Source organism: Vigna umbellata, chromosome 6, assembly GCF_029865625.1.
Source record: "Vigna umbellata cultivar VRB3 chromosome 6, Vumbellata_1.0, whole genome shotgun sequence".
NCBI lineage: Eukaryota > Viridiplantae > Streptophyta > Magnoliopsida > Fabales > Fabaceae > Vigna > Vigna umbellata.
In genome coordinates, this window is record NC_142170.1 from 27,547,286 (window position 1) to 27,567,078 (window position 19,793).

The 19,793-nt window shown below is 35.2% G+C and overlaps 1 pseudogene; it reads right to left on the minus strand.

Moving 5' to 3' along the window:
- Positions 1–11,170: 11,170 nt before the first annotated feature.
- LOC148197110 (tricyclene synthase EBOS, chloroplastic-like) lies at positions 11,171–18,624 on the minus strand (annotated as a pseudogene).
- Positions 18,625–19,793: the final 1,169 nt, after the last annotated feature.

A 19,793-nucleotide genomic window follows, 5' to 3' on the forward strand; every position in this document is an offset into this window, starting at 1 on the left:
AGATATATTGGCCATCTAAGATCTTTTTAATCAATTAATGTCTCGATTAACCAACTCTAGTGCCTATTGTTTAAAATAGTATCCCTATATCTCAATCTAAGAGGGGTGAATTGGGTTTTAAAACATCTTGTTCAAATTATTTGAAAATTTTGGTTTTTTGAATCAATTCACAAAGGTTTATGATCAACAATATAAAATAAAAAAAACAAAATTAAGATCACACATCAATTTTTATACTGGTTCAACTCTTAAGTTGAGCCTACATCCAGTTTCCTCCAACAAACTTAGCTGGAGGGAATCCACTATATTTCAATTGTCAAGAATATAAAGAATTCACTTAATTGTATCCTCACACATACTCCAATATTAAAAACTCTAACCAAGAGAGGTTCAAACTCACACTCTCTTACGCCTTGCTTACACAACTAAGGTGATTAAGAAAATCTAAACAATAAGGTGTAACCCAGATGCACCACCTATATGCAGATCTCACAAGTCTTTTTTCTTTCTTGAAACTTTGGAGAATATGAAGATTCATCAAAGGGTTGAGTGATTTCTCCAACAATGATTCTGGACAACTTCTTGATGTGTTCCTAAGCTCTTGTTTCACATTTTTTCAAAACATTGCAAAGTACTTTCTACCTGAAACAAGTTAGATCACACAAATATATATGATATGAAATTCATATGCATTTAATCAATTAGGTCTATCTTTCTATTTTAATTGATTATATTATTATCTTAATCGATTAAAACATGCAATATAGCCTTAGTTTGAGTATAATGGGCTTTAAGTGATTATGGTTATATCTTAAACGATTAATATGAGTAAATTTATGATCCTAAGTATATTTTATTAATGTTATTACATAAGAAAGAACATTTGACATAGTTCATAATAAAAAATATTTTTTACTAAACTGGGGAGAGTTCCCTCTTAACATATAATTTCATAATCTTTATAACCTTATTACCTTACAAACTTATTACCTTACAACCTTATTACCTTACAACCTTATTACCTTACAACCTTATTACCTTATAACCTTACAATCTTACAATTTTACAATTTTACAATTTTATAATTTAGAAGTTTATAAGTTTGTAAACTTGTAATTTTTTAATCTTGTAAACTTTTAATCTTGTAAGGTCTAATCATTTTCGATGTCTCTGTTTTTGTAGAATCATTTCAAATAGATCCTCGTAGTTTTTCATCTCAATTAGGTTCCTGTTCTTGTAAAATTGAGTCAATTGGAACCTTACAATTAATGGTACTGGATGACGTTAAAATTTTTGTCTCGTGGCATGGTCATTGTGCAAATATTAACTAGCAGAGAAAGCTTGCATTACCTATAATTTACAAATGAAAAAGAATTGGGATTTCATTAAATCCCTAAATTCGAATAGGATGTTTTCTTCTAATACGATGTGGAAGGGCCATTCTTACCGAGCTTCTCCACCTTATATCACAACCTCACCCTCACCCACCTTGCCGACGAGATAAAGCACCAGACCATCACTATGCTTGCCATTGACAATGGCGCAATGAACGCCCTCCTCGACAAACACCATTTTTAGTGATTATTTTATTCCTTTTAAGAAGGGCACAAGAGAACTGAGGGAAGGGGAAGCAAATTCCAATTCCAATCAAACTACTCTCTCAATCTTTCATCTGTAATCTATCACTGCAATCTATCAGCACCCAGGTTTATAGAGGAAAAGCTTGGGAAACGCGAGACAAAGGATTCTCATATTTATTATCCCCAATTTTTTCCTTGAACCCAACATCATTCACTTCATTTCCTTCTACCCCTATCACAAGGGAAAAAAAACAGAATCCATTTTCCATAACTTTCACAAACCTATCCTAGACCAATGCTCAAATAAATTCACCATTATCCATTTTCTAAAAGTCATTATTATCTGCACTCAACTCATTGACTAAAAAACTCTACTTCATAATTCATCATCTTTCACCTGCAAGTTTAATTAAATAAAAAAAATCTCTAAGACCCATGAAATTTACCATTACCAAGGTTTGCACACAAAGAACTTTTCTTTTATAATAAGCCATCAAGTATACAAAGAAGAAGTTGAAGAAGAATCAAGAACATATGATCAAGGTGGTGTCAACGGTACAAGCGTGAGATCCATGGTGTCACGGTGGCTCTTCGTGTGTGCCGCGGATGATGGAGAAATTGAGTTACCACGAAGAATCACGACGCTTCCGACGTGGGTAAGGTCGTCGACAGTCTTACTCTGATCGGTGGCAAGGGTGGCAACTGACTGGAAACTTGTTGGCCTTAGCGATGGTCATGTAGATCTACTAAGGATGGGGATGAGAAACAAGATTTGGGCTTGGATCTTTTTGCTTATTTTGTTTCTATTTTCTTTTCTTTTATTTATTTATTGATTTAGAAATTTAATGAAATCTCAATTCTTTTTCATTTCTACTTTACACATCAAAAGTATTTTGTGTCACGTGCTTAACAATTGTACACTCACCATGTCAAGATACACCAAATTTAATGTTATCCAGTTCAATTAATGACAAGATTAATTGAGATAAAAAAAATAGAAGAATTACGTAAAAACAAACCATTAATCCTATTTATAACAATCTTATTTATATACATGAGTTACCATTTTAATATCATCAAATTTGCAATCATTCGACATACAATAAGTATAAAGTATAATTTATGATATACATATGTGATTTATATTTGATTTCTCTCTCTAGCCAGTAGTATTTGCTAAAAGTTTTATATAAATTATAAATAAAATTAATTTAAAATATATAAATACAAATTTTATTTTATAAATTAATTTTATGAAACTAAGTTAAACTTATACTTTATTTCTTAAGATAATATCATAATTATTGTTTAAATCTATATAAGAAAAATAGATTTTTATATTCCATTATCTCTGGTTCTATAGATAAAGAGATACATATATTTGATGTTTTATTTAGTTTTTTCAGTTTTACGCTCTTAATTACTACTGTTTAAAAAAAATAATTCATAATATTTTTTTTTTTAATTTTATCATTTTAGTAAATATTTTTTTACTTCAAATATTTACTTATTATAAAAAAAAATATTTATTTTTTATCAACTATTTTTTAAAATTTAAATAATTACTTATAATAAAAAACTTATTTACACAATATTATTTATAACATTTTTAATTTCAATAATTAAAATTAATTATGTATATATTAATATCTCTAATTATATATATTTTTTATAATTTTATTTTTTTAATTTTTTTAAAAATTTAAATAATTTATAGATATTTAAAATTGTGTCACATGTATACACTTACACTTACACATGTCGTAGAAGAGTACTGATAGTCAATTACAACACTAGTCGATGGATAAAAGATTAATTAAATATTACTATAATGCATGAGTAAAACTGCTTGTGGAAGAATCTCACACTATTAACTCAATATACTTTTTTATATTATAGAAATAAATAATTAAAGTAAAGTAATACTTTATTGATAGTTATGTTTTATATTATAATATATAACAAATAGTTGAAAATATTAAAATAATAAATATCGGAGTAATTAATTAAATTTTGATATTTCATAAGCTAATTTATTTAATATAATTTTATTTAGAAATACAACATGTTTTATTTATTAAAATTTTATAATAATTGTTTATTTTAATTTAAAAATTATTTTAACCCTGATTTATATTTTTAAATTTTTATTAAAATATTATTGAAATATATTTTACAAATTATTTTTTAAATATATTTATAATATATATATATATATATATATATATATATTATTACATCAATAAATAAACTATAAACTCCACTCTCTTTTGTTCAATATAAACAATTTAACTTTTGATTTTTCTTTCTTTCTTTTCCATTTTAACCGAACCAAAAATGTGTGGTGGTTGCTGATGATTGTGGAAGTAGAAAAACCTGATACTTAAAAAAGTTACAAGTATTTGATATCTTTATACAACTTGTTCAAAGATTTTGTTGTTAATGGAAGAATAACTCCTCAACAATATTTCCAATTCTATTATCTCGTAATTATCCACAAAAGAGTTGGATATTACACTGTTTAAAAAAACACATTTTCTGTCAATTTTCAAAATTTTTCTTAAAAATATTTATAAATTTTGTTATGAATAATAATTTGCAAAATTGATATCAATTTCTTTTGTAAATATTCTGTACAATATTTTTTACAGAAAATTTTATAAGAAATACTTGCAAATTTATAATGTAATAAAAAATAATTATCTGTAAAGGAATTATATACCAACAAAAGTTCTTAAGACAAATAGTACAAAAAAATTCTTACAAAATTTAATGACAAATATACAAGAAAAATCTCATGAAATATAAATTATTTTATTAATGATAAGAGTAGGAACACGTTGACGAGAGTAGTAAAACAAAATCGTACCGGTTAAATTTGTTTATAGGCACCGGTTCTATAACCGGTGCATATACTGACGAGGTAAAAAATGGTAAGTTTTATGCCTCGGTTATGAACTGAGTAAAAATAAATAAGATTATGCCTCGGTTTTTAAGTAACTGAGGCAAGTAACGTGTTTTTTTTTTTAATTTTTTCAACCATCCTCGACCAACCCAGAGCTGGTAGATGGCTATCCTCAACCAATCCAGAGCCTGTTTCATCGCACAGGAAGAAGAACAACACACAGCAACATTTCAGAAATTCCAACATACATCACAAAGCAATACACAACAAAGTAATACACAACAAAGCAATACACAATACTCGCACCTTCATTGCACAGTATACAACATCATACACAAAAGAGAAGCTTCGGAGGCATCGGCGTGCCCCAGATCCTGACGGTATCGGAGGTATCGGAGGCATCGGCGGAGGCGACCCACTCGTCGTTGGGGGAGAAACGCATGATGGTGGCCGAGGCGGAGGCGACCCACTCGCCGTTGGGGGAGAAACGCGCGATGGTGGCCGAGGCGGAGGCGGAGGTGACCCACTCGTTGTTGCGCGCGATGGTGGCCGAGGAGACGATGGGCGACCAATTGGGATTTTCTAATTTAGGGTTCCATGGCGCGATGGGCGATGGTTGGCCGAGGAGACGATGGACGATGGTGGCCGAGGAGACGATGAGCGACCCACTCGTGCATCTGATTCGATTGAACAACGACCAATTGGGATTCTGATTTAGGGTTCCATGGCACGATTCTGGTGGCACCAACGACGATGACAGTGGGCGACGACAGCAACGACTGCAAAGGTGAGAGCGGCAGCGACGAAGGACGAAGCGAACGACACCGACGAAGGACTCGCAACGGCGACGTTGGTGGAGGCAGCCCTTGGGGAGAACAACGGTGGTGGCGGCAAGGACGAAGCAGAAACTCGAAGAAGAAGAGCCGAAGAAGCAACGAAGAAATGAACAGCAGTGGCAGCACGAAGAGAAACAAGAAGAAGCAGAACCGGAGCGTGAGAAGAAATGAACCAACTCTGAGAATTTTGAAGCCTATATGCTTCGGTTAGGAAGGAACCGAAGCCGAACATTGTTTTGTTCAGGCTTTATGCCTCGGGTCTAAGTTGACCGAGGTGTTAGCTTAGGCTTTCGGCCTCGGGTCTCTAGGCAACCGAGGTAGTATCACCTTTTCGTAATTGTCAGTCCAAATTCTGAACTCGTATCTCACTTTTTTATGAAGCTATCAGCTTTTAGGCACCGATTATGCTTCGGTTTTGTGTGCAACCGAGGTTGTATCTGGCTTTTGCACCGGTTCAACGTGCAACCGAGTTATATAAGATCGACTTTATTACAAATTTGCCACCGCCTTGTCATAGACAGCGGTTTGGTGTCAAATGAAGTATAATGTGCGAGTTTAAAAGCCAATATTGTACTAGTGATTGGAGATGATGAATTTTGGACATAGATTTTGTATTAATTTATTTGTATCTTTGTGTGTGTTCTTTATGCATATGCCAATGATGAACTTTTGTGTGGTTGTTGATAAAAAAGAAATTCAAAGAACTAAAATGCTTTCTTTAAATGTTACCACACAAGAGGTTATCATTGTATAAATTTATTATTACTAGATTTTTTGGAAATAGATTTTTTAAGTTCCAAAGCTTTAGAAACTTCGATAGTGAAGATGGATACAATCTCAAAAATGTTAGAATCTTCTCCTTTTGTGAAGTGAATAAGAAATAAGTGGTCCATCAAGCAAAGATTAAGTACTTCTCAATTGTCCTTCTTACCTCTACTCTAACCAACCAATCGCATATTCACATTGTAAAATAAAACAACCTATGTTTTTTTTAATCTTGTTAATATTTTTTTCCTTTAATTCTTCATCGCATTATATGTTAACGTGATATTTGTCATGTAAGACAAAATAAAAACTATCCATTATATGTTAATGTGATATTTGTCCTCCAACATGAAAAAAAACGGTCCATTGTATATTACAAACACATGTATTTTTACTTGAATTTTGAGCGTAAATTTTTAGATACTAACAAGATCTTAACAATAATTTGATTGTTATATTTTTATTGTAAGAACCTTTTTGTTATTCTAAGGAGAAAGATTTCACTTACAAAGATTTTCTGATGATCCAGTCACTTACTAAGAGAATTAAGATTTATAAGTAAGAATTATTATAAAAGAATTGTTCATAAAATGTTTTCTCAAAGCCTTTAACTCTAAAAGAGCGTACAAACTATCTCTGCAAAAGTAATAGAAATACAAAAAAATAAATAAAAATCTGAGTTATTTATTTAAGAGAAAAATAGTAAAGTGTACACCTAATTCATGATCTCTCCTACTATAAATCACTAGCAATGTATAAAAAAAATACTTAGGCCTCTTTAAGATATCATTCACCATTTTTTACACATTAAATCACCGGTTGACTTAGACTTAACAAGGTTTTCAGATGCCAAATGGGTTATAAGTGTAAATATATCTTTCTTGGTGAAACATTTGTCATTAAGAAAAATGTAGTTTCAAGATCAAGTACAGAGTTTGAATATAAAGTCTTAAAAATAACTTATCTGCTTATTATACCAAAGATCAGGTTGCAGAACAAAATTATTACAACTTATATTCCATAAGCTGATCAAGTTGTTGTTATTTGATCAAAACATTAACTTATACATGACTCAACCAACTGAGAGACAAACATTAACTTTCTCACCCATAAATTTCAAAAAAGAATTAAAAATAAAATTCCTTAATTTGTATATATTTGTACAAATATGATATTACCTTTTAATATTGTCAATTATTATAATTAATATAATCATCAATGATTATTGTTATCTTCTTTATTTAGAAGGTCTTAATGTTAACCGTAATAAAAGAATAACGTATAACATTTGTTATTATTAATTAATATTGTCCAATATTACCATATCACGCATCTATTACCTCCAATACATTTCTTTCTAATTGTGAAATCATTACATTATTTTGGAGTATTCAGTTGAAAACAATTGTTTCAATTTATGTAATTTTATATTGCATTAATCACACCTTTACTATATTAGATGAAGAAAAAATGTGTTACTACCGAGTAGGTTAGACCGATCGGACATGCTTGAGTCACTACCGAGTAAGTTAGATCGATCGTTCAAGGACGATGGAAGTGTTAATTAGACCTACCGAGTATGCAGGGGGCGATGGAAGCGGATCATTCTCGGTCGGACGCACAAAGGTGAGCTCTCTGATTTTCTAATTTAGACTAGACTTGCGGAGATAAATTCTGACTTGAGCGTCGGAGTGTTTCCTGCAGGCCACCTCATTTTGGCAGTGAGAGAGGAAGATCCAAGCGGTAAGACAGGAGCAAGGAGGACCAATCGGCGGAGGTGGAGCATTCTAAAGCGAGAGGAGCAGGAGTTTTCCTCGTTCCCTTTTAGCAGAAACATTTTGGTGCCCACCGTGGGGCCCGAGGATCTTTAAAGATATCCTATTGAAGCCATAAGGATGGAACAGGACCCGACAGCATTTATGCAGGAGAAGAGAAGAAGGATGGAGGCAATGCAGGCAGAGATTGAAACCCTTAGGGGCGAGCGTGATGCGGTTAGGGGGGCGCAAGCCAATCGACAATCTTCCGCGCGCTGCAGCACCACCTATCGTGGAAATGTTGGAAACGAAGCCGGACTCGGAAGAAGACACAGATCCTACCAGTGACAGTCATCACCATGGTGAGGGTCAGGCCCGCCATCAAGGGGAGGATCATAGCGAGGCTGGCTCGCGTCGGACCACAAATCATCCAGTCCCAGGCAGCCGAGCGAGGGCACTTCATTCGTTCACAGCGGTGGTCATGGAGGAATAAATTCCAGAAAAAGCATTCCCAGTCCTGGAGAAGTATGATGGATCAGGTGATCCGGAGGAGCACTTGAGGTCCTTCGTTGATGCTATGACCATCTACTCCCCCAACGAAAATGTGTGGTGCAGAGTTTTTTCCTTATCAATAAAGGGAGAAGCATTAGCATGGTTCCATTCACTTAGACCTCGAACAACCAACGATTTTGCTACCGTGAGGGACATGTTTGAACGAAAGTTCTATGCTAGTAAAGCTCCCAATTTGACGTACCTTGGAGTTGACGAATATTAAGCAAGAGAAGGAAGAGAGCCTCAGAGATTTCATGGACCGGTTCAATAAGACCGCTCGGAAAGTAAGGGGAGTAGGCAATAAATTCACAATTAGCACTCTGGCCACCGCGTTGAGGCCTTCCCCTTTCGCCGATAATCTGTTTGCAGAGCCCCATTAACCCTGAATGAGTTGCAAGAGAGAGCAGCACAGTTCATCATAATAGAGGAGATGAGTGTTGTTCAGAGGCGACAACAAGAGCAGAGCTCAACTTCAGGGCAAGAGAAGAAGAAAGGCAAGAAGTTGTTTGTGCCTAGTGAACGGCCAAAAGGCCAAAAGTACAGAGATGGCTCGAAAGGGGCTAGATTCGAAAAGTATACCCCGTTAAACATGCAAGGGCTAGAGTCTTGGAAGAAGCCCTAAGTGCAGATCTTATTCGTTTAAGACCTTCTCGGTCATCACCCAAAGCCGACGGACTAAACATTGTACCTATCATCTAAACATAGGACATACCACCGAAGACTACACGGTGTTGAGAGATAAAGTGGAGGAGCTAATCCGAGCGGGTCACCTGAGAAAGTTTGTTAAGGTGGAACGGAGGACGAGAAGTCCACCTAGGAGGACTAGGATGAAACAAAGTGATAGAAGAGATGATAGACGCCCAGATCGTAGGCGAAGTAGAAGTCGCAGCCATGACCGATCATTGTGTGGTACAATAAACACTATTTATGGAGGTTTTGTTGGAGGATCATCGGCGTCGACCAGGGAGAGAAACCTGAGGGAGTTAAAAAGTGTTCATCGGGTAGATGTGAGGAAGTGCTCAATGCCGTCAATCACGTTCAACGATGAAGATTTTCATGCTCCTGATCCTGATCAAGACGATCCGATGGTAATAACATCCATTATTGCACGGTACAGCGTAGGAAAGGTGTTGATAGATCAAGGAAGCTCTGACATTCCAGCAGATGGATTTATCCGAGAATCTGATAACTTCGTATAACGAGCAGATAGTAGGATTTTCGGGAGAAAGGGTGGATACAAGAGAATACGTGGATCTAAGAACTTTCTTAGGGACCAAGCGGAATAAGGAGCTGAAGACCAGGTTTTTGCTAGTAGAAGCGAACACATCCTACAATGTGTTGTTGGGCCGACCTTACTTAAACGCATTCGGGGTGATTGTTTCCACACCTCACCTCACACTTAAGTTTCCATCAGATAGTGGGACCATTTGCACCGTTCAGTCAGATCAGAGGATCACTAGAGAATGTTACGTAGCAGGGCTTAAGGTTCAACCATCCTCATCCGACCAACAAAACTGACAGAGGAGAAGACGCTCGAAGGTAGCCATGGCAGATCTGGATCCAAGAACTAATACTGACGACCAGATGGAACCAATGGGAGAAACAAAGCCTTTTAGCCTCAGGCATAAGGAGGAACAAGTTACTACCATTGGAAGTGAGTTAACGGAGGAACAAGTCAGGTCAATAGGAGTGGAGTTGAAGAAAAACAAGGATTTATTTTCCTGGACTGCAGTCGATATGCCAGGAATTCACCAAAGGATTATGTCGCATAAGCTGGCATTATTTAAGGAAGCCCGACCGGTGGTTTAGAAGAAGAGGAGATTGGGGGAAGAAAAGAGACTCACGGTGGCAGGTAAGGTAAAGAAATTTTTGGAAGCAAACTTCATCCGTGAGATCAAATATACAACATGGTTGGTGAACGTTGTGATGGTAAAAAAGTCGAGCGATCAGTGGAGAATGTGCACGGACTCCACGGATCTAAACAAAGCTTGCCCCAAGGACTTTTATCCACTACCAAGTATTGATGCGTTAGTGGATGGGGCATCGGGGTTCCAAGTGTTAAGCTTCCTGGATGCATACTTGGGATACAATCAAATTCCTATGTATCCCTCAGACAGTGATAAAATGGTCTTCATCACCGAATAGGTTAGACCGACCGGACATGTTTGAGTCACTACCGAGTAAGTTAGACCGATCGTCCAAGGACGATGAAAGTGTTAATTAGACCGACTGGGTATGCAAGGGGCAATGGAAGCAGATCATTCCCGGTCAGACGCCAGGATAATATTCGTGAACTCTCCAGCTGTTTACTGGAGACAACCTTTGAATGTCAATGAATGCATAATTAATGATATAACGGTCACTGTGGAACAGTTAAGGTTAACATTGATCGTCATTAAGAGGTAAATTAATGGATGATATTCATTGAAACCCTATAAATAACAATTGATTATGAAGGTGAGCTCTCTGATTTTCTAATTTAGACTAGACTTGCGGAGATAAATTCTGATTTGAGCGTCGAAATGTTTGCTGCAAGCCACCCCCATTTTGCAGTGAGAGAGGAAAATCCAGACGGTAAGACAGGAACAAGGAGAACCGATCGGCAAAGGTGGAACATTATCAAACAGGAGGAGCAGGAGTTTTTCTCTTCCCCTTTCAGCAAAAACAATGTGTTACAGGAAATTACAAAATTATTTTATTATAATCAAGAAAATGTTTTAGCAATTTAACTTGAAAATAACCAGATGATACAAAGATAACGAACCCTCCATATACAAACTAATTTATTTTGTAAGCACCCTCTTCACTAGCACCACTTTCTCTCATGAAACATACAATGGAGCTTGCTGCTTCACCTCTCTCTAACTCTGCCTGCAAAATTACAACCCGAGACCAATTACTTTTATGTTTTAGGCTGTTGTTTTAATGATGTAAAAATGTCACAAAAAAAAAAAAAACATGGTCATGTATGGAATCAAATTTACCTTTGATGTGCCCAGATCATTGCAAAGTCGAAAAATAAGGGATGGTTTCTGTAACAGGGAGTGGTAATTGTGCAAGGATTGAAGTGCCTCTTTTGTAATGCTTTGGTTTAGTAAGAAATAAGCATGTGAGTATAACCACCCCGGAGACTGAGACCCATGCATTGTTGATGTAATCCTCGAATCTTGGCAAGTGTCTGTCGCGAATCCATTTGGCTTCTTGTAGGAATGCTTTCAACATATCAGACCACTGTGTAATTTAATTAAAAAACAAAAATAATCTCAATAATGCACTAACATGTATGCATAATATAAGAAATAGTTGCTATAATTTATGAATTAACGCACTGCTTTGGTGAGGTAGGGTAAAATATCTTGTCCATGTTCCTTAAGGGCATCATAGGCAAATTCGTTGACAGTGTTGTACAGTGCCAGAAAACATATCTTCATGTAATCAGGGAGAACTTGAACTGCTTTAACATCCCAACTGAAACAAGAAAAAAAAAATTCTAATTAGTGCACTGATTAATAATTTCAGCAGTTTTTTTCATGCTCGTGATTGAAGTTTTTTTCTTTTTTTTTACGTAAGCTACCTTTCCACAGCTGCAGTGAAAAGTTCTAATTCGTCTAAGGTGCCATAGACATCATAAACGTCATCGATTGTAGTTATTAAGGAAGTAACTTTTGTTAAGCCTTTACGGAGATCACTGAACTGAGGCTCGAAGACCATTCCAACAGTCCAAAAGAAACATTCCATAAGTCTGTCTCGGCTGAAGCTTAACTTTGAGGCCAGTCCCATTCCCCTCCACCACCTTCATCACAAAGTGTTAAAGAAAAATAAGATATCTCCAAAGATGTAATAGAAAAGGATCATAATAAAACAGTAACCTTCTATTTCTTTTAAGGGAATAATTCTCTAGTTGACATAATATTATTTCCTTTTTCATTCTGTTTAATTAACCTTTTATTTTTTCTTCCTCCCCACTTCTGTGCACACGTACGTCTCTTTCCTGGAGATAATAGTTGAGAATTTCATTTAATAACTTCCCCACCACTTTTCTTCTCTTTGTCCTTTTCTATTTTCTTTCTCATATAATTAAAACATAGTGAAAGAATACGTAATTGATCAAACAATATAAGTGGAGAACCACATAATCATGTCTGAAGACATGTATAGTTTTTTAAGGCACAATAATATAAGACTAGTCGTTTAATATTCATGATGGGGAGACCAGAATTTGTTTATCTTGTAGATTTTTATTTTCAAGAGATCACTTTGTGTGATACAGTTGCAGCATGCATAGTTTTAGTTAATAGAAAAGTAGTTACTGATTTACTAAAATTAGCATTTTATCTCAGTCTGATGTTGTTGTGTCCAAATTTTATCCTTGTAAATTTAGATACGTTCTTACACATGTTTTTTTTTTCCTATGTAAAATATGGTATCTCCAAAGATGTAAAAGAAAAGGATTATCATAAAACAGTAACCTCGAATTTTTTAAGGAGTAATTGTCTAATTAACAGAAAATATTATTTATTTTTTCTTTCTATTTAATTAAAATTAAATTTTGATAAAGTTTTATATTTCTTTCTCCCCACTTGTGCACACGTCTCTTTCCTCGAGATAATAGTTGAAACTTTCATTTCATAACTTCACCACTTTCCTTTTGTTTGTCGTATTTAATTTTTCTCACATAATTAAAACATAGTGAAAGTATATATATACGTAATTGATTAAACAATGTAAGTGGAAAATCACATAAATCATGACTTTTTTGAAGACGTGAGTAGTTTTTCAAAGGCACAATAACAGGATTAATCGTTTAACATTCATATGGGTATTCATATGGGTAGTTGACCAGAATTTGTTTGTGGTAGATTTTTATTTTCAAGATAGCCAATCACTGTTGCGTGTGATACAGTTGCAGCATGCATACTTTTAATTAAAAGAGTTACTGATTTTCCAACACAAACTGACCTTGACATTTCTTGGAGATCATTTTGCAGTGTTGACTGCACAATATTGAAATCAAGTTTTGCTGCTTCAAGCAGCAGTCGATTTGAGTCTGTTCTTTTGGCATAAGATTCAATATACCACCTAGCTTCCAGCCTTTGGATTCTGTGATGGAGTGGAAGCTCCAATGCATGATTGGCTTGTTCCAAAAGCATGTTACTGCTTTTACCTTCGTTGAGGGAAACCCTAAGATGGAAGCTAGAGAAGACCATGGCCTCATCCAAAATCTTCTCTCCTTCGTACCCAAGAAACGATGCCTCATACAGACTCAGCATTCCCTTCGCATCACTCACAAGGTTTTCTTTGAAATTGCCATTCTCCTCCCTAAACCTCTCAAATATATCTGCATGATTAAAGAACAAACCAAGCCATCTAAATTTTAGATATCACGAAGGTTACTGATATATGTTTTTTAGAACTATACCAATGAAAAAAAAAAAAATACAGGAATGAAAACATTGATTTTAAAAACATTCAAAAACTATAAAATAAAAATAAGAATATACTACATTAATACTAATATAATTTAATTTATACGTCTATCATAATATAAAAATATTTCAATTAAAGTTCGTTGAATCGTTGGAATCAATTATCAAATCTGAAGAAATATCTAGTCTGAAGTTTGAAATTTCTCTACAAGATTGTCATGTAAAGAAACTTTGAAAATAAAGTGCATTTAGATTGTACTTCAACTTTTAGACAATGTGAGTATAGTTTTGAATATATTTAAAATAAATAAAAAAAAAACACGTAGTACTATATATACCATGGACACTGCAATTACTTTTGTATCAACATGCTATTCTAATTAAATTTATAAATATATTCAAAATAACAATAAAGAGTTTAAAATATAATTATATATATATATATATATATATATTAATAAAACTTTGTGTTTTATCTGTCTATTGAAAAATGTTTTTTAACAATTGTTTTTACAACTTTTTTACAATAGTAGTTTGTGATTAATCTTGCTTAAATATAGATCAATAATATACGACATATATATTATCAAAAAAATTGTTAAAAGAAAAAAAAGTTGTTAACATTCATGTCTATTAGTCATGTGTTGTTCCTGGTTTTAGTGAGGCACTTAGGCTGTTATTTGAAATGTCCGTTGTTGGGTAACTAAGGAGACTGGTGAAAGCATTAACTGGTGGTCCCCAAATCCACGTGACAGTATAGCAGAGTTTAAATTCATATATTTATGATGTTAAGGCCTATAATGGTGTTCATGAACAGCTCAGTACTTGGTTTTTTTTGTCAAAGATTTAATTTTTTTATCTCCCCACTTTTGTTCACTCTTCTTTTTCCTAAAGATAACAGTTGAAAATTTCATTTAATTACCTCCTCACCACTTTCTTTTTTCCTTTTCTATTTTTTTATCAAATAATTAAAACACGATGAAAGTAATATAGATAGATAGTGCTCTTTCTTTATTAGGAATCAACGCAAAACATAAATAATGCTTATTTGTTAGGTTTAATGGTAGTTTTCAGATATTTTACAAACTAAATAATATTATAAATAATTGTTTGGAAAAAATAAATAAATATTATTTTGCTTATAATAAGAAAATGTTATACCTGCTGAGACATCATGGCCATATTCTCTGAAAAGCCTAAAGCACAAAGACGTTTCATGCAAACTTCTGTTAACGAGTGTGCCACTGAATCTTGCAGAAGAGTGACACCGAAGAAGGGCTTCACTTATCTCCTTGTCATAATGGTAACTCAGACCCAAGCGTTTCACATCGTTAATGAGTTCAAGTTTGAGCCATATGTCTGAACTTTCATCCTTTATCATTCTCCTCACTTCCTCCACTAGTAAAAAAACAAGATTTTAACTCGCGCATTTGGCATCGGTTAAGTTATAACCGAAGCAAAAAATAGCGCGGTGGCATTTTTGTAGTTATCACAAATGAATATGCCTCGGTTCAAAAAGAACCGATGCCTAAAACTGGTGCGGTGGCATTGTTGTAATTATCGCGCAAGGTATATGCCTCGGTTCAAAAAGAACCGATGCCTAAAACTGGTGCAGTGGCATTTTTGTAATTATCGCGCAAAGGTATAGGCCTCGGTTCTTTATAGAACCGAGGCCGTAGACCCTTATTGCCTCGGTTAAAAAAATAATCGAGGTAATAACATGTGTTTAGGGTTAAATTTCGCAAACAGAGATAGAAGTTGCACCGCTCTTCTCTTTTCTCCCTTTTTCTTTTGTTTCCCTTCCTTCCTCTTCTCTGCTCTGATGGAGGCGCGACGAAGGATATTCAATGGCGTGATTGAGGCGCGGCGAAGACGCAGTGGGGGCGCAAGGGCGGTCATTCTCGTTCTTCTTCTCTTTGTTCTGATTTGCAGGGAAGGAGGAAACTTCCTTCCGTCTCCTTTTTCTAATTTTGTTTGGGTTGTTTTATGTTTAATTGATGCTTTGCAAGAGTGGTGGAGTTTGATTCTCTGCAGGTGGTGGTGGGAGCACGTCATTCTCGTTCCGATTCGTCTAGGGTTCCGATTTCAATTTTTGGATTTTTGATTGGAGTTTCAATTTTTGGATTTTTGATTGGAGTTTTTGAGTGGCGGCAGAGCTGAGACCTCTAGGAACAGAGGAAGAGAAGCTGGTGGAGAATCATTCTTGTTTCACTGAAAATGTGGAATTGCGTTGTTGTGTTGGTAGCTCTGAAAGTGGGAAATCATGCTGGTGGCAGTGGAAGATGGGTGATGGCAGTGGAAGATGGGTGATGCATAAGAACAAACATCAACAACATCCTGAAGCTTAAAAAAAAAACAAAACAAGTTACTGCCTCGGTTACGTAAAAACCGAGGCATAAATCCTATTCTTTTTAACTCAGTTCACGACCGAGGCATAAAACCTACCCCTTTTTACCTCGCCGGTATATGCCTCGGTTGTAGAACCGGTGCCTAAAAGCAAAAGTAACCGGTGCAGTATCCTCTTAGTGTACTGGTGCTCCTGCAACATCTTGGCCCTGTCCTCGTATGTTATATCCTGAAAACGTTATACAAAGAACAAATCACGTATACGTGTGTAAGAAAACGTTTAGAACAGGGACAGTGTATATGATAATTATGATGCTTTAACTAATTACTAATAAAAGGTTTAAAGAATAATTCTTTAAAGTGTAGAGTACCATATATATATATATATATATATATATATATATATATATAATATATTTAAGGATCCTATAATCCTTCATCTATTAAAGGAATGACAGGTGCACAAATATGCACAAATTATAATAATATCTAAATTATAACTAACACAATATTTGATTGCCTAATATTCTTTAATAGAATATTTGACATATCTTAACACCCCCACTCAAGTTGGTGCATGGATATCACACATTCCCAACTTGAATAGAGACTCATTAAACAATCTTCTTGATACTCCTTTGGTGAGAACATCAGCCAACTGCAATTCTGATCTTACAAAAGGAAATGAAATTATTCCAGCTTCAAGCTTCTCTCTGATGAAATGTCTATCAATCTCCACATGCTTTGTTCTATCATGTTGCACAGGATTGTGAGCAATTGCTATAGTCGAAGTATTGTCACAGTACAAACTCATAGCTTCATTTTGTGTAAAGCCCAAATCTGATAGCACATTTTTAATTCACAAAAGTTCACATACACCTAGTGCCATGCCTCTGAATTCTGCTTCAGCACTAGATCTTGCTACTACAGGTTGTTTTTTACTCCTCCAAGTTACAAGATTCCCTCCTACAAAAGTAAAGTATCCAGAGGTAGATCTTCTATCATCTTTTGATCCTGCCCAATCTGCATCAGTGTACCCTTCTACCTTTAAGTTTTCATGATTTGAGAACAAAATTCCTTTTCCAGGAGCGGACTTCAAATATCTCAAAATCCTTTCAACAGCATCCATATGAAGCTTTCGTGGGTCATGCATAAATTGACTAACAACATTCACTGCATAGGTGATATCTGGACGTGTATGGCACAAATAAATTAATTTTCCTACCAGCCTTTGGTATCTTCCTCTGTCTATGCTTGCTGAATTTGAGCATTGAGAGAGCTTATAATTTTGTTCAATTGGTGTATCAGCTGGTTTACTCCCAAGCAACCCAGTTTTCGATAGTAAATCAATAGCATATTTTCTTTGGCATAGAAAAATACCATGTTTTGATCTAGCTACTTCAATACCTAAAAAATATTTGAGATTTCCAAGTTGTTTCATCTCAAATTCATATGCAAGGTATTATTGTAAACTAGAAATCTCATCTTGGTCATTTCCTGTAACAATCATGTCATCTACATATATAATCAAAGTTGTAAGTTTTCCTTTCCCTCTCTTAAAAAATAAGGTGTGATCAGAGTTACTTGCTCTATAGCCAAAAGCCTTCATAGACTTGGTAAATCTTCCAAACCATGCTCTTGGGGATTGTTTTAATCCATATAGGGCCTTCTTTAATTTGCAAACCTTCATTCCAATTGAATCAGTCATGCCTGGTGGATAATCCATATAAATTTCTTCTGAAATTTCTCCGTGTAGGAAAGCATTTTTCACATCAAATTGTAGAAGAGGCCAATCTTGGTTTGCAGCTAGCGACAAAAGTATTCTTACAGTATTGAGCTTGGCTACCGGTGCGAACGTCTCTTGGTAATCTACACCATAAGACTGAGTGTAACCTTTAGCCACAAGTCGTGCTTTATACCTCTCAATAGTTCCATCAGCTTTATGCTTAATTGTAAAGACCCATTTGTAGCCCACAGTTTTCTTCCCTCTTGGTAAGGGCACAAGATCCCAAGTGTTGTTTTTTTCTAAAGCTGCCATCTCCTCAACCATTGCTTCGGTCCATCTAGGATCTGCCAAAGCTTCCTGTATATTACTAGGAATAGAAATTGAAGATAATTGAGATGCAAATGATGCAAATGAGTGAGATAACCTATGAGATGACACATATTTACTAATGGGATATTTAACTTTGGCTTGGAGGTCTGGTTCATATTTAACTGAGGTTGACCCCGGTTAGAACGAGGTGGAAGAATATATTGAACAGTAGTAGACTCAGTGTTTGGTGTGATGATGGTCTCACGCAAACAAGAATCAATTCCATGATCAATTTCATTTAAATTAGTATTGTTAGAGATATGATCAGAAGGTACCTCTAAAGAGTCAACCTGAACCTGTGGAGAAGATTGAGCCAATTGGTTATGATCAGAAGACACTGTATTATCCATAAAAGAAGAGTCCATATTTAGGATTGGCTTACTTCCTGCAAAATGATCCTCACACGATAATTTATCTTCACAATCAAACATACCAACATCATGATTATGCACTTTACTTTCATTGCCTCCCTGAAGTGGAGAATCAACATAAAAAAATTCATGCTCATTAAATGTCACATCCATAGAAATATAAAATTTCTTTGATGGTGGATGGTAAGCACGATAACTGATAACAGTTGAAAAACTGTTATTTTCATGCTTAAAATTGATACTAAAAGCAACCTTTATACTTAGAAACTAGCTTGAAATCATGCTTTTATTCATATTTTCATAAATAAGAGAGCTGGACAGGTTTATGCTTGATTTCAGTGTTTTTGAGCAGGTTTTAAGGTGAATTTAGTGAAAGAAGTGAAGAAGGAGAGAGATGGAATCAGAAAAGACATCAAAAAGTGCAAAAGGAGAAGCCGAAGTTACCGCTCAGCGGCAGTTTACCGCTGAGCGGCACTCAGGAGCTCACGGAAGGTTCGCTGAGGGGCAAAATGGCCGCTAAGGGGAAGAAACGACTCACGCACTCACCGCTGAGCGGTACTTTACCGCTGAGCGACACACTTATGGGCTTGGGCCTATATTTTCTGTAATTTTAGAATAGTATATAAGCTTTAGGACGTCCTAGGGTTTGTATCTTTGGCAGAAACGAAGCAAACACTCTCTCTTCCACCCCTTTGAAGGAGGATCTTGGATGCTCAGGCTACCTCTTCACCTTTCTAGGGTTTTATCCTTCATTCTTTCATTATTGTTCATCTAGGTTCACCATGAATATGGTGAACTAAACCTTGTATGTTTGTTGGGGAATCAATGTAATCTTTTGAAGCTCTCATATATGGAATTTGTGCTTGCATCTTAATCTAAGACTTATGCTTTCTTTCATCATTAGTTAGGGTTTTTCCTCTTTGCTCAAAGCTTGCTTTGTTTAACTCATTCAATGCATGATTATTGGCTTTGTCGATACGGGAACGTACGGGGAAGTCTAGATCCAGGGAATTACTCCCAATATTATATTGGTTGTCGTTAAGCTCCTGTGCTAAAAGAACTAATTACTAGGAATGTTAGGAATTGTATGAACTCGTAATTGGGGATAGGCCTTCTTGACAAGGTAATTTAGAGAGTGGCATTAACAATGATGACTTGAATGT